This window comes from Aricia agestis, chromosome 5 (genome assembly GCF_905147365.1).
Source record: "Aricia agestis chromosome 5, ilAriAges1.1, whole genome shotgun sequence".
NCBI classification, from domain to species: domain Eukaryota; kingdom Metazoa; phylum Arthropoda; class Insecta; order Lepidoptera; family Lycaenidae; genus Aricia; species Aricia agestis.
In genome coordinates this window covers 15,025,232-15,032,685 of record NC_056410.1, presented here as the reverse complement: position 1 = coordinate 15,032,685, position 7,454 = coordinate 15,025,232, and positions in this window count along the sequence as shown.

The window sequence follows — 7,454 nt, the reverse complement described above, 5'->3', positions numbered from 1 at the left end:
GAAGCTATTGAGTACACCAATGGAGAGGTAAGAACTAAGAAGGGTTGATACGATTTCTGCATAGTGGGACTGTTCGGTAAAACAGCGTGTTCACAGTTATAGGATAAACACCTAGCACATAGATCATTTCCAATATTAAAGTAATGTTCAGTTTGGGCCAATATTTTGCAATTGTGTTCTAGAGTGATATTTAGGTGACCTGTATTATATGCCATTGCATTATAACTAATATTGGAAATAACATTGGCTGGAAAATAAACTTCTAGGCAAGCCTTTAATCACTGGACAACGGAGGTATCGAAATTGAGTTCATATAAAAAAATATCGGGTTAAAGTCTTGAGTTAACCATCCAAGAAGTTTAGAAGTCCCTAAGTGCTTGAGACAGTTCCAATAAAATTAATTTGAATCACTCTTATATGAGTGCTATTAGTGTCCATACACTTACAATTTATATTTCATTGAGGAGTTTTGAAATGAGATCCAAAATCTTCTTGGCTGTCTTCCAAAGGGAATGGCCAAGATTTCCTTGAAATAGTGCGGTACTGTGCCGAGAACTTAGTGGACCGCGATTTATGCTTAATAAAAAGACCGTCGCTAGAAATAGACCTTACAATTATATTTTTCTGGGCGTGGGTTTAATTAATTGTGAATTAGGTAATGGCGATTCAGGGTGATTATTATTAGTGTTTTGTGATTCGTCACATCACACATCACATCGGGCCTATTTGGATCTTATTACTAAGGTTTTTTAGGGTTCCATACCCAAAGCAATAATGTGATTCTGTTATGAGACTCTACTGTTTGTCTGGCTATTCCGTCTGTCCGGCTATTTGTCACCGGAATCAGTAATCAGTATCTACTATTTTAGCCAGACATAGGTATATTATATTACTACAGAATATGATTTATTTTATTTGACGATATAACAACAGATATTAAGCGCTTACGTAGGCACTTACACAAAAACCATGTTTTAGCGTATTATTCTAAGCATTTTGCGTACGACTCGTAGTCAATTCTACTCATACTCAATTAAATTTTCTTCAAACAAGCATTTCGCTAATTTACGCATTAAGTAGAGCATCATACTTTCATAAAAGAGGCGCGTATTTATGCGGGGCGGCACACCCATTATAATTTATTTTCTATTTGTCCGTACGGGGAATGGATTTAATAAAACATATTCACATCCATCATAATTAAAATCTGGTCATCATTGTCTGCCGCGTGCACGCGTGAGCAATGCAGAACTAAATGTATTGCGATAACACATATTGTGATTAAAGTGCTGCTGTGGTCGTATTGAACATGTCTGGAATGAATAATGCTCTATAGTGTTATAGTAAATTAAGTAGTTGAAATGGTTAATCTGAAACATTTACGACAAAAGTAATAAATTAAAAAATATATAGAAAAGCTAAAGTGGCTATGTAATGAAGTGGTAAACAAGTCCGTTAATGTGTGCCTAATTTTTCTGTAATTCGAAAGTGGTTTATTTTATCGCAGGAAAATCACTTCAATATGCATAAATCGAGTTGTGTAATTAAGGCGTATAATTAATTGATTTGTTTTTTTTTTAAATAAGTTTTATGTAAGACTTGTTGCTTCATGTAACCTAATTTTGTGACTGTTGATAGATCAAAAACAATATTATGTACTCTTCTACAACTATTCTATACCTAATCAAAATACTTATTTCATACATATTTCGATGTTTTATATTTTTGTGTCTCAATTTACCGTTTAGTCTGAATTGTAATGCGCTCGCCCGAACGCACGGTTTGTCGGTAACAACGCGAGATTACAAGAAAATGGACTATGTAAAATATATATGACAGCGCGACCGCTATTTAAATAAATTGTTACATAGTACATATTTTGCTTTTGATCTCGCGATGTAGCCGCCTAACCGTACGTTCGGGCGGACACATATGAATCCAGCCTCAAACTTTTATTTATCAACAACAAAAACATTAATCGAAACCCCTTCCCCCACAACTTCGTGAGATTTAGCTCGCTCCACTTTCCCCCAGCTCACGTAATTTTGTACAAAAAAGCGACCATTAAATAATAATTACAAACAAAGCTTTCGCAGAGAATTCGGGGCGAAAAAGGCCATTTGGGGGATTGCTTAATGAGCGGGTTTTTATTTCACTGTCACACTTAGTATAAACATTTGAATACAAATAATGAGCTTCGAGCATTTCTGACTTTTTTAACTGCTCTTTATTTTACGAGTTTGGTCCAGGTAGATATTGTAAAGTTACTTGTTTGTTGTTACAGCAAAAATTCTTTCATTGTATTTACATTATTTTGAACTATATAATATTTTAAATTATTACTTTCTACTTACATGAATATTAAAATAATATTGTTAACACGGACAAAAACACGATGAGTTATAAATAACTTTTATTTAACCTTTAACGTCACGGGCGGGGTCTACGCAGACCCCACGCGCTGTTTTTTGACGGTATTTTTTTAAATTGGCAAGTTACGATCGCACGTTTTCGGCTCATCTTAATGCAACGCAATGTCTTTCAGTGAGTAAAAGTCCGTCGCTCTTCTGTTAAGAGAAGTTACATTTTTGCTTATGTGGGTGGGGTCTGCAGGATACCTGCAGACCCCACCCGTGATTTAACGTATATACTTTTTTCACATTGGTTTTGTGTTTATTTATTTGTTTTTTTGAATAGCCTATGTATAAATGGAAAAATATGTTGCTGACTAAAAGAAAATTAACTTGCACACATCATATACAATATTAATATCTCTGAAAGGAAACATTTTGGAAGAGTTAGAGTTAGCTAGACCTACTAGGACCTAGTGCACCAAAAATGAAGCGAAGATGCTATTTTTGTCCCAGAACTAATTATTATTATCCGTAAGCCATGCTATAAAACTATTTGCAAGCCTCATTCAGTAAAATTATTTATTACTTACCTTGCCTATTCAAGGAACAATTTTAGTTCAGGGTAGTACTTTTCAAGGATTGTCAATTTTTTTTCTGTAATGAATAGTGTTAATTTTTCTTTTGATTACTTATTTCTAAGTCTTATTTCATAAGAAAAAAATAATTAGTCGGTCAGAAGCAGACATTTTTGTTAAATTTTTGTACATTAAACATGTGCCCTAAAAATTCTATGCCCGAGATTGGTTAGTTCATAAAAATGTTCTTTACTGTCTAAATAATGGTTAGTTTATTATTTATAAATGCTTTTTATAAATAAAATAATATGTTTTCTTATAATATTAAACAGGTTTAAAAAGTTACTAAACAATTTTGATTTTATATGTATATTTATATTGGGGTACTTCTAGACCCCACGCGTGACGGAACGTTACCCAAAACAACGCGTGTACTTAAAGGTTAACATAACTTAGCCTCTAGCGAACATGACAAAAAGTATGGCGGACACAGAGAGAGACAATTTTGGTGGGAAGCCCGAAGCACACAGGAAATATTATGATCATAGAGTAAAATCATAGATAAGTTACAAGTTATGATCATAGATTAATAATTACCATGAACAATAAATTAAGAAGGCACGGGAATTTAAAAATGTAATTGACTTTATACTTAACACAAATATACAAGTAATTTTAAGCTGATTAACTAATTCTCGGAAGCTCTTATAGCTAGAAATTTAAAAAAATTCCACACTTTTAATATTATGTAAACGTACATACAAATGATATTTAAACAATCCTTTTTTCCGCGCGATTCTTTTACTCAGTCTTATTTTGTTGTGACTCCAATGATCAAGACTTGTTTCATATTGCCGTATGGCGTATAGCAACGTGTTAGTTGTTATAAGCTAGTAAATCACAAAGCGTTTATAATGAAAGTGAATCAATCTGTACCTGATGGAGGCATCAGGCAATACCAGCGGCACCTTTATGCCGCACATCACAATGCATGAGACTATAACGCTTACCGGTAATACCCGGCTTTGGTCAGCGATGTATTATTACTAGATGCTGCCCAAAACTTTGTTGCTTAAAGCTTGTTACGCAGGAAATATAACACTATTACTAGTGTCTTTCTTAGGACCTAGATTAGTATTTCTTCCCTTACAAATCGCGGCTGAAACATGAAGGGGTAGCAGACAAACTTTATGTTACATATTTCTAAAAATAATTATATTGCTTTAAATTAAAAATTAATATTATTTATGTAAACGTTTATTTTTTTATCTTTTCATGAGCCCAGTGGCCTTTTATTTACATCGTAGACATCGCTTACCAGCGCTATAATTTATAACACCCTCGAAATTTATGCACTCAGAACTTTCATACCCTTTTTTTCCTTTCCTTATTCATCTGTAACTACCGTATTAGGTGCATGTAGTTCCCGTTCTCGAAATATTTCTATGTATTTTACACAATTTATAATGTTATGTTATCGTTGTTTTCCATATAATATGAAAAATGGGGTAAGAATTGCCACATTTAATAACATACATTTTATTGTAAATTGTAATGTAATTTATTATTCTTGTGTCTCCAATCTAAAGTTTGTACCAAATCATTTACACGTGCTACACTTCTGTAAGTTCTCTTATACAAAGATAGTGCCGCCTGCTGGTATTACAAATTAGAAACTTGTACTATATTATTCACTCGATATGTGCTACCTCTAGTTTCTGCACCTTGACCATACTAATCTTGATTGTTAATAATCTTTATCTAGTAATTGCACATCGTGGTCACAGATTGAGCTGAAGTGATTTTTGGAGCGGGCACTCGCAGCGATCACGACAATGACCGCGCGCATTTATCTTGGATCTGTCCATTCAGTGGCCGCCATTGTGGTCTGATTACAGGTAGCATTGTGGGGCACTCGCCAATCTGGATAGTAATACTAAGTATATTAAGTTTTAATATGATTACTATTTGGTCCATACTAAGAACATGAATGCGAAAGTGAGTCCGTCGGTCATTTGTCTGTTTCTTATTCACTGACCGATTTTGATGCAACTAACGAGAAAGACTATGTCACGGGAAAGGATTTAAAATAGCTGTTTCTATCACAAAATGTGAAGTTATCAAGCGATAATACAGTACCTTTAGGCGAAGGCGAACTTTTGGTTCAAATTCCTTTGAACGTCAACTGAGATGATGTTGTTATTAGTGTAAAACACGTTATAAATGTACAATTCATTGACCATACAAAAATTATCAAAAACTAGCGGTACTAAAGAACTCTATATTGTGCGTGGCACAACACGTACTTCGCCGGTTTTTTTTCTGTCTCTTTTTGGGATAGGATCTCAACCTTAATATAAGATCTTCTTTCCACGGTAGAAAGCCTGTAAAAATTCTTCAATTTACTGAAAACGGTACCTTAACCTTCCAAATATGCCGTTGAAATAACAGTTATTTAAAAATTTGTAACAAGACATCAAGCATACGACGCATACGGTGGCAATATAAAATCAGTCTGACATTGATGTGTGGTGGCAGTATATATTAAGTCTATGGTCGTGGCCAATTTGAAGGCGCCATTTCTCAATCAAATTGAAACGCCCCAATCGTCCGGCGGGAGGAAGTTACAGAATCTTCGCGATTGGATTTCACACCTATTTTATATCGTTGTACTGATGTTTTCCTGTCTACTGAATCAGATTTGTGGCTTAAGTATGAACAATGACATTAATTACTTTTGATTTAGATTTAGTTGAGGATAGTTACTTTAAGAAGTAATTTAGGCTATGTTACGTAAGCTGTATTCAATACTTTGAATCGAGAAAATGAAAACATAATAAAAAAATAATACGGCAACGTTTTTTGCGAAGTAATGATTTGACAATAGGGAATATTACACAAAGGTCAGCGCAGAGGGCGTTACTAGCACATACAGTAAATAATCAGAACAAAGTCCGACATGTTGGCTGTTGCACAGTACGTCATTCATATTATCAGAATATTGACAAAAACGTTGTCAAACGTGGAACAAAACTTTTTCCACTGTCTATGGTGCCGCCTCTAGCCTGAAAACATTACAGGCTATTTAGCCAAGACTTTTTCGTTATCGCTTCGTTATATAATCGCCGATCAAAATGTATGGAATTGATATAAGCGTTCGTTAATATGACGTTGACATTCGACTCGTCTTATGTCAATTCCATACATTTTGATCGGCGATTCTATAACGAAGCGATAAAGAAAAGATCTTGACGCACTCCCCAATAATATTATATTCTGTTCTATTTTTAGAAGAATAAACTAACAAAATAATACGACCAAATACACTAATTCTAAAACAAAGAAACACCTGTTGCTTGAAAACTTTTCGCATAAATCTGGTCCTAGGTCTTAGTTTTGTAGTATTTCAGGTAAGCTCCTAATGGGATATAAATTAGATATCGTAAGGACGCACGGACGCTCCATTAGCTCATATCCATTACCATATAAAGAGACTGATCGTTTATTGCTGCCTCCAATAAGCCCCTATTAATATATACACAGGCTGTTCCTTATTTTATCGCATAATTTTTTATACAGATACTAACGTTTGTAACCGAAAGACGTTATCCTGCCGGCCTGATTTGTAAAACTAAACCATCTTGTGCGCCACCCGAATGCTTATAAAAAATACTCAAAATTGGTCCAGCCGTTCGGAGGCGTAGAGTTAAATATAACATGTACATTGTACAGTGGAATTGTTTATATGTGAAGATTATTCTAATAGGAGCTTAAATTTTGATTGTGTATTGTTGGTATTATATTAGTATAATTGTAGTTTGATACGACTTTATGGGATGAGTGGTGTGAAAGTCGTGTGATACGGTAAAAATGTAAAGAACATTTTAACAAGTTATCAATAATATCACAAAGGGGCGAAAAACACTTTTTCATCAAATTAATTCAAAATCTAAATACATTTTTTTCATTATTTACACAAAGCTAAACAAATTATTTTCGTCACGTAGTTGGTTTTTTTACTTTCTTGGTAAATAAGTTAATAAATATGGAAATATCACTTGAAAAATATTGTGAAAATACGCTCAATGTTTGTGAAATGAAATTATAATGATAGCTAGAAAAACAGCTTACAATAATGAAAAAAAGTAAAGTTCATAAAATATTCTTACGTGTTAATATGCTACAGCGGTGGGTACGATATGCCCCTTTTTCTCGACGGTACACGGTGTCATACAGTATGAAGCTCACCCATAATAGATAACCGTTACCTCCATAATTGGCAAGCTGTTTATAGCATCGACGTCGAGCATGGGCAATCATAGACGATCCTCTACAGTCTACACGTTTAATCGTTTATAATATTGGTCCATCACAACCCAAAGTCAAGAGCATACTAAAACTATCAACCTACTACACTGTAATAAAGCGGTGACGTGTCGGTATTTAATAAAATGTAATAAAACATTCCTCGGAATCTAGAGCGGCCTGTATATGGAGCTTCCTGATGATTAATTGTTAGGGTCTT